The sequence below is a fragment of the Myodes glareolus genome, chromosome 17, assembly GCF_982192425.1.
Source record: "Myodes glareolus chromosome 17, mMyoGla1.1, whole genome shotgun sequence".
NCBI lineage: Eukaryota > Metazoa > Chordata > Mammalia > Rodentia > Cricetidae > Myodes > Myodes glareolus.
The window spans coordinates 60,997,863-61,006,778 of record NC_142042.1 but is presented as its reverse complement, the minus strand read 5'-3'; the positions used below and the strand labels follow the sequence as shown (position 1 = coordinate 61,006,778).

The 8,916-nt window shown below is 47.8% G+C and overlaps 2 non-coding genes across 2 annotated transcripts; both read left to right on the top strand.

Annotated features, from left to right (window-relative positions):
- The first annotated feature begins 1,734 nt into the window (after nt 1-1,734).
- On the top strand, nt 1,735-1,898 carry LOC148119449 (U1 spliceosomal RNA). The gene has a single exon (XR_015735390.1). It is a non-coding gene; the product is annotated as a U1 spliceosomal RNA (small nuclear RNA).
- Nucleotides 1,899-2,882: 984 nt separating this feature from the next.
- Trnan-guu (transfer RNA asparagine (anticodon GUU)) lies at nt 2,883-2,956 on the top strand. Its single transcript has one exon. It is a non-coding gene; the product is annotated as a tRNA-Asn (tRNA).
- Nucleotides 2,957-8,916: the final 5,960 nt, after the last annotated feature.

The following is an 8,916-nucleotide window of genomic DNA, read 5'->3' as shown; positions in this document are numbered from 1 at the left end:
ATATCATTCGTTAATCATCACTGTGGCAGGCTTTACAACCTCAGGCTTTTTAACCATCTCTAAGGTTACAACCCCACTACGACAGACTTTACAAGTCCACGTTTCTATGTGGGATATTTGTCCACTGTGTGAAGATGTGCTGTGATCGGTGTAATAAAGAGCTGAAGGGCCAGTCAGGCAGTGGTAAAGCGTGCTTTTAATCCTAGCACTTGAAAGGCAGAGGTAGGTGGATCTCTGTGAGTTCGAGGTCAGCCTGGTCTACAGAGCAAGAGCCAGAACAGAACAGCCTCTAAAGCTACACAGAGAAACGTTGTCGGAAAACAAAACAAAACAAACAAAAAACAAACAAACAAAAAAATCAAACAAACAAAAGAAATAAAGAGCTGAATGGCCAATAGCTAGGTAGGAGAGGATAGGAGGATTTCCCGGGAGAGAGAGGAGGAGGAAACTAGGCAACTGGATTTCACCAAAGACTCTTAAAAGGCTGGACTTATAGTACAGAACAGAGGTAACCAAGCCACATGGAAGAATGCACACTAAAAGAAACAGGTTAAACTGGGCTGTGGTGACGCATGCCTTTAATCCCAGCACTCTGGGGGAAGAGGTAGGTGGATCTCTGTGAGTTGGAGGCCAGCCTGGTCTACAAGAGCTAGTTCCAGGATCGCCTCATAAACAAAAGAGAAACCTTGTCTCGAAAAACCAAAACCAAAAAAAGAAAAGAAAAGAAAAGAAAAAGAATAAAAGAAAGAAAAGAAAAAGAAGCAGGTTAATTTAAGTTATAAGAGCTAGTGGGACAAGTCTAAGCTTTCACAATTGTTAATGAGTCTTCATGTAGCTATTTGTGGGCTGCGGCACCTGATAAGAAAGCACAACTACATGTTTTCCAGTCCCGAAAGCAAATGTTTTATCTCCTGCTTTACTTAGAGAGATTCAATGAATCCTTTAACAAACATGGGTGTCATGCCAGATCCAGTTGAGGAATTTAACTCGTTTAATACATGGAAAGAAAACAGATCTGGTGTTCAAGTAGCTTCTGTCTTCTGCTCCTTGGGGCACAGCACTGGCTCCATCTTAAGGCAGTATATAGGTCTGGAACCTGTGGCTATTTATTTTAGCTGAAGAATTGCCCTGGTTGTACAAGATTTCTCAGAATGGCCTATGGGACAATGTGTGCTATTTTTGCTCAGCAACCACTTATCACAGGTGAATGAGATTTGTAAAACCTGCCCAGCACCTTAGGGAATTTTCTCTCTACAGGGGTCGAATGATCCCATGTACTTCCTGTTGGTGGAAGATAGAGGTCTGCTGGTACACACCAAAACCAGCGACAAGGCTGTGAGGCCAAAGCGGTGGACAACCATCGGCTATTTGGGGTTGGAGATAATTCAATATGATTTGTCTCTGATCCTGCAACACTCCATCCAGCTCTCCGCAAGCAAAAAAGTTCACCAAGCAAACGGGGCAAAGAGGATGGGTGTGATGTCACCCCTGGGTGCGGTTGGAGGCGTGGTCTATGCAGATGAGGGTCGCGCAGGGGCTGTCGTGTTCGCAAACTCTGCGGGAACACGCTGGATTTCCAGCGCAGCGTGGAAAGGTGCACTGGTCCGCGGGGAGCAGCTAGTCGAAGGAATGGGGTGCGCGTCCAATAAGGTCCTGGAGTATGCGCGGGGAAGTGACCGTGTGTTAAGAGCGCGGGGCCCGTGGGGGTGAGTGGGGGCTGCGAGGGAAGAAAGCATACTTACCTGGCAGGGGAGATACCATGATCACGTAGGTGGTTTTCCCAGGGCGAGGCTCACCCATTGCACTTGGGGTGTGTTGACCCCTGCGATTTCCCCAAATGCGGGAAACTCGACTGCATAATTTTTGTTAGTGGGGGACTGCGTTCGCGCTCTCCCCTGAAATTGTCGTTAGAAAAAGTAGGCTATACAAGTTCCGTTCGTGCTATTGTCTAACTGAGATAGACAATGAGGGGTAGACAAAGAAAGAGTACCTTTTATTATTCTCTTCTCGTCTACCTGCTTTTTTTTCTGGTATTTGTTAAGAGATTTGCTATTAGCTTTTACAACTTACCCCTTAGAAAATTAGGTACTATGTTAATGAGAAAACACTGAAAGATTTGAAATTTGGAGTTTTTTGCCCGAAAGCCAGAGTACTTTTTGGCAACTGTCACAATCTAGGTTGGCACTCCACTCCAGCCTTTTTCCCCTTTGGTTCCTGTACTTAACATGCACCAGACCCTGACTCGGAACAGCACGTCTCTTCTCAAAGCGTGTTTTAAATTCAGTAAATGATTTACCTCTACTTGATACCTTTCTTTTTTTGTCCCTCAGGTGTTTTTATTGTTCACACACACACGCTCATCCTCGTGGAATATCATCTTCCCAACACGCTCCGGTCTCTTAGTCGTCATCATTCTCTCAGATATGCCCTGGGGCTCCGACGGACTCCGGATCCTCTGGTCCCCGCGGTGCGTAGCCACACTCGCACCCCCAACCCACCCTCGTCCCGCCGGTCCCTCTCCATTCCGGGTCAAGTTCATCCACTACTCTCAGGTCCGGACTCCCTAAGCACGGGCACCGCACTCGCCGCCTTCCCACGCTGAGGTTCCAGCACACATCTGGGATGGATGACCAACCCCTCGCGCGTCCGTGCTCGGGGTCTGCAAAGGACCGGACCCTAAAACGCACTTGGGCTCCTTCCCCGGGTGGCGGCGGGGTCATAACGTTCGCGCGAGGTCGGGAAGCGGGGCATCCGGGCGTCCGGCCTGTTGGCTTTGAGTTTTCCTGCTCTGGATGCTCGGCTGCGGGCCGGCGGGCTTCCCAGGTGTGGCCGCCGCGGTGACGCCTGACTCACTAAGGAGACGGTTCAGTTGTTAAACCATCGTCTCTGTGGCGCAATCGGTTAGCGCGTTCGGCTGTTAACCGAAAGGTTGGTGGTTCGAGCCCACCCAGGGACGCTGGACTCCAGGCTTTTAACAAGCCAGTACACAGCCGCTTGTCAGTTTGAAGTACACACTGCCACTGCTTTCTGAGCGAGCCTCCGAAAATCCCTAGCTTATGTGCCTGCTGTACTGTACGTTTTTTATGGCCTGGCCTCTGGCAGGGAAAACAACAAAGCCAATTTTTATTTTGGGCGGGAAGGGTGACACCTGTGGACAACCACCACCGGCTGTCTTTAGTTTATTTGGGGATGGGTAGAGTGGAATCCTTTCTTAATAAAGGAAAATTATGAACAACAAGTCACCAAACCACAGGAAACGGACCAGATTTTAATCAAACAGGTAAAGTACACTACTGGCTAAAGATATGCATACGACAAGGGCGACCACAACATAATTCGTAATCATAAACCCTAGAACCGATTTATTTCGAAAACCATGTGGTGTGGAAACACCAAAATAAACCACAGAAACGGGCAGGCCCGGCCGTGTTTGGTAAAGGAATCCGGGAACTGGCGGTGATGGTTTTGGCCTCTGTAGGCGGGCAGCGTCTAGGAAGGCTCTGGACCGCTGGTTTGCTCCCCAGCTCTTCGGAAGGACCCCAGGAACAGTTCGCCCCGTCTCCAGGTTCCCCAGCCACCGCGGAGAGGAGGGCGATGGAGGACTATCAGGTGCTGGAGGGAAATACTACACCTGCAAGACTGGCATCGACCCACCGACTTCACAGCGGTCTGCCCTCACCACCCATACGAAGCACAGACGCGTGCAATCGACGCCGCTCCCAAGCTCCCACCCAGCTACGTTGGAGAAATCACTTCTGCAGGACAGGCCGGTCCGGTCTCGGAAACCAGCACAAGCTGGCGGACTACTTCGCCCCCCACCGATGCCAGACCGGAACAGACGCACATCTGGACCGAGCTTTTATCACTAGTCGTGTGACTTTCATGATCTATAGTACTCTGTGTTGTGACTGCAGCAACCTGGGTTCGAATCCGAGTCATGGCACTATTGTCTCTCTTGCCCATCCCAGCATACTGCTGTCTTACCCGCTGCACCCCACGCCTAGCTAATGTCTTGCCACAGACTCCAGTCTCCCTAGTTCAAGTCCCGCGGACATGGAGCTCAAACACTATTAGTACAGTTTGCGGCTTGGAGTCTTCGCTGTCAATCACGCTGTCTCAGGTGGACTCACAAAATCGCCTTCACTGTCAGTCACCCTAAGACCCAGGGCAACATCTTTGAGCAACACCCCTACCCCGGGTTTTGGTCATGTCAGCATGATGCAGGGTCTGTATGTTCCTATCTGGTATTTGTCTCAGTAATAACACATTAAGTGGGAAAACTTGTTTTCTATGTCCTGCCCCAGCCTCTTGAGAGTAAAATCTTTATTGTCTACATGATGATTGATTACTAAAAGTGAAATCCATTCTAACTAAGCAAGAAGACTACAATTTCCTTAGAATATTCTATGATCCAATCAACATGAGAAAATAAGAATACTCCCTCATATAAACATATGTCCTGGCCAAAGAGATCTGAGAAGTATGAGCCACATCCCTGCAGTGATCAGTTCTCCAGAGCTGAATCTTACTATCATGTTCCTGTCTCTTGGCATTGCTGGTCACTAATGAGGGAGGTGACCTTGTATGCCTGGCCACATTTCTGTGTGTTTCGGGGTTCACCTGTCACCCCCACTTTGTGGCACCATTTTTTGGAGAACAGCTTCAACAGAAATACCACTTACCATGGTAGGGGCATGGGGGTCAGAAAAATAGTAAAAAGGACAAAGATGCGGGTGAGAATAATAAAACAGAAACACAGGATAGTGTCAGGAGTGAGTGCACGAGGAGAATCATAAAACAGAAACACAGGATAGTGTCAGGAGGGCTTTCCGGTGAATACTGAAATCTTCGTGGTTAATTTCCATTTGCTTAAAATACCCCATCCCAAAAGGTAGGAGGAAGATTTTAAAAAAGATACTGCATTAACATGAAACAAGGAAATGAACACACCAATTGAAGGTTGTGGACTACATCCTTAGGTAAATTTTCTGTTGCTAGAACAAGACAAGTTAACACTCAAACCCTAGACCAAAATTTTCTGTAGGCAAACCACTCCCTGGGTGGAATCCATTGTTATCTCCTTCAGGGAGTAGGACCTTAGTCAGGACCTTGGACTTTCGTTTGGGGTGGAAACACGTCTACTTCTCTATTCCTGAAATGCAAGGTCTGCATATTAGCCACACCTGCTGATAATAACCTTGAGAGAGCAGAACTCTCTGCTCCAAATCTAGGTGGGACCTTTGTTTGAGGTAGAATCAGACAATGACCTTGAAGGAACAGACTCTCTGACCTTTGCTCAAGGTGAAAATACGCTCACTTTTTGGGGCCTCAGGCCCCAGAGTCTAGTGGTGTCTGTCTCTCCTTAGCTCTCAATAAGGCACAACCTGTGTTGAGGATCAAACCAGCCAATCACAAAAACTATCCCTTCAGCAGTGGCTGGAACACAGCACAAGGCACAGGGCACTGACTTGTGTGTGTGTGTGGGGGGGGGGAAGCACTCCTACTTGGATTCCACACTGCAGAATCAGGACCTCATAAAAAACTGACTATGTTTAAGTTACATGCTCAGTACCTGGGTGCCGCAGACTCTGCTACACAGAGGAAACTTTGCTGTTTGTTTGCTCTCCCTGCTATCTCCTAGGCTGGGACGTTCCAGAAAATCTGGAGTCCCCAGTAGGTGTGCTCCTCGGAGAGAGAGTTCAGGCAATCTGCTAGAGCATTCACTATGGGGTCTTCCACGCATTACAAGGAAATGTTGCTTAGAATTCTAGCCTCAAAATCTGCCCAATGGCATGGATTTATTTTATTTCGAGGCAAGGTTTCTCTGTGTAGCCCTGGCAGTCCTGGAACTCTCCCTGCTGCAGGAAGTAAGAATGCGGGAAATGACTCCTTTTGTCAGATGGGAACTGGCTACGCAAGTTCCTGGGGAATGCTGACTTTATCTAACTGCCAGAAATCCTCCTGTAGTCCAGGTTGAGCTCATGTCTAGATACTTAGATTGCCTTTTGGAGTTGGGGAATTGGAGTTTCTTTGGATTTGACAGCCTCAAACTGAGAAATCTCCTGCCTCTGAGTGCTGGGATTAAGGGCACGTGCTATCACATTCAGCAAGTTAAATGTGTTTTTGCAATATGCATTTAATTGAAATGGGTGATCATATTTGAAATGTCCATCTGTCATTATCCTGAATGGCTTCAAGTTGTCATCTTACCTCCACACCGTCTACAGGTTCCACAGGCACACACAAACATGACACTCATCCTCCACAGGCACACGTACATGACACACAGTCTCCACAGGCACACACGAACATGACAGTCAGCCTCAACAGGCACATGTACAGGACACACAGCCTCCACAGGCACACACGAACATGACACACAGCCTCCACAGGCACACACGAACATGACACACAGCCTCCACAGGCACACACGTATATGACACTCAGCCAACACAGGCACACGTACAGGACACACAGCCTCCCCAGGCACACACATACATGACACACAGCCTCCACAGGCACACGTACAGGACACACAGCCTCCACAGGCACACACGTACAGGACACACAGCCTCCACAGGCACACACGAACATGACACACATAGCGAAATTCTAATTGGTTTTAGTAAAGAAAAACCCAAGTCAGATGTGGAACTAAATGCTGAAAGATCAAAGAAGCAGAGCAGACAGCCACTGGTTCTTACCTCTAACGGATCCTCTAACTGAGTGGGCGATCCTGTCTCTTCCCAAGTACTGAAGTTAGTAACCTTTTCATCTGATTGTGTGAACTACCAAAGTTTTGTTTGGGGAATAAGGAGAAAGTCACACTAGAGACAAAGATCACTAGGTTGTTGTTTTGTTTACAGAAGGACTTGTTTTGGCTTTAGAGACAGCTTCTCACTTTGTAGCCCTGGCCAGCGTGGAGCTCACTTTACACACCAGGCTGGCCTCGAAATCACACAAATCTACTCGTCTCTGCTTCTAAGCGCAGGGATTAAGGCCGGGCACACCTTGTGAGGTATGTGCTTTCTATTTTATGTGTACAGGTGTTTTGCCCGAGGTGTGTAGTGTACCGATTATATGCCAAGTGCCTGCAGAGGCCAGAAGAGCGATCTGGATTTCTTGGAACTGGAGTCGCCGCCTTTAGCAGGACAGCTTGTGGATGCTGGAAAATAAAGCTGGGTCCCTGCAGACAGCAACTGCTCCTCACAGCTGAGCCACGTCGCTAGCTCCCAATACAGTAGTTTTAAATTTTGTTTCAACAAAATTGCTTTTTTTAATGTTCCAAATATTAATAGCACAGATAGCAATAAGAGGTTAGACTTGTATGTTTGTGGGCTTAACTAAATATAATTCCCCTTTCTCCCTTCCCTCACTATATAACTGTCCATAACCAATAAAATCCTAAAAAGCTATTCCAACGCTATAGAATCATAACCACGAGCTTCTTAATATGTCTGAAATTTATCTCTTTTTAAAAATGTAAACATTCCCATGAACTCCAGAGAGCCAAATTGGACCCACTTATCACCCAGGATAAGTATCACTTAACTCTTCCTTGATCTTGGGACCCCTGGGAAACTCCCTCCTCTATCTTGGGGACTCTGGGGATCACCTTCCATCATCCAACTTGGAACCTTCCTCCCTCAATCACCAGGATCTCAAATTTTATCACCAGGATCTAAACACAATCTTCTGCACTGCCAGCATCCTGTCAGGTTCAAGCTGCCAGGCAGCCAGTCCCACAAAGCCTGGAAATCACTGAAGTAACCAGCTACCCCAGGATGTGGCCAGGCACCCCAACTTTCCAGTTCACACAGACCAGCAGGAAGCAGTCTTGAGAAACGCGACGCCCCATTCCCACGCATCTGCTACCCTTAACCCCCCCCAATTTTTATAATAAACAAAAGGGTGAAATATTAACATTTCCATACTTAGCGTTATGGCAAATGTCTAGCCACCTGGCACTTCCGGGATCCACGCATGCATCATCAAACATTCTGGCAACTTGCATAGCCACCCAGGACCCTCAAGCCCTGTGTGATCTTCATACACTCCTGTCAAAGCGACAGCAACAAACGCTATGCCCTATGCCCATGCGCCAGGCCGTGTTTAACCCTGGACTCGCCCACTTCACATTTTCTTCTCAGCATCAGCTCCCCCCAGGCCTGCGCATGTGTCTTTTTCTCTAATAAACTCTTAAAGTGGGTTCACTTGTATGTCTTGTGATCTGTTCTTTCGCCTGGTAATTTTACCTTTGTGATATGTTTGCTCATCACTGGATGAGTATATCAGGTGAATCGTTTTAACCTTCTTTGCACCTGCAGCTACAGATCATTCTTGTTCCAAAAACATTGTAGAAGAGAAAGTGCACGTCTGTGATGTCATGATAAACGGTATGATCATCTGTAAACCTTAAAATGCTGTGTTATGTCTGCACGTGGGCTAAAGAGGTTTTAAGGCTCTTATTGCCAGCACTATGTAGACAGACCCTGTCTGAAGTGGTGGTGGTGCTGGTGGCTTAAGGGGGAGGCAAGAGGCAGACAAAGACATAGGGGGAGAGATTTTCAAGGGACATAGGTTTCCATGCAAAGGCTTGCCCTCAGACCTGGTCATCCAAGAGCTTGATCCACAGAGCAGTGCTACATCCACGGCTGTCTCGCCAGTGTAGCAGAAATGCTGACTGGATGGGCAAATATTGCCGGAGGAACAGGATCCGCGCTTCTCGGAGTTGAGTCCTGGGCTGCCCCGTGGCAATCAGTTGTGGTGTAAAGCTACCTGAGTCGCCATTTGTACTGACTCGACCTGGCTGTCCTTGGAGCCATATGTCTGTCTTTTCCCCTTGTCTGTGTGTTCTTTGTGATCCTTGCATATTGCTAACAGATCAGACTATTCCAGGCAGTTGCGGATACAAAC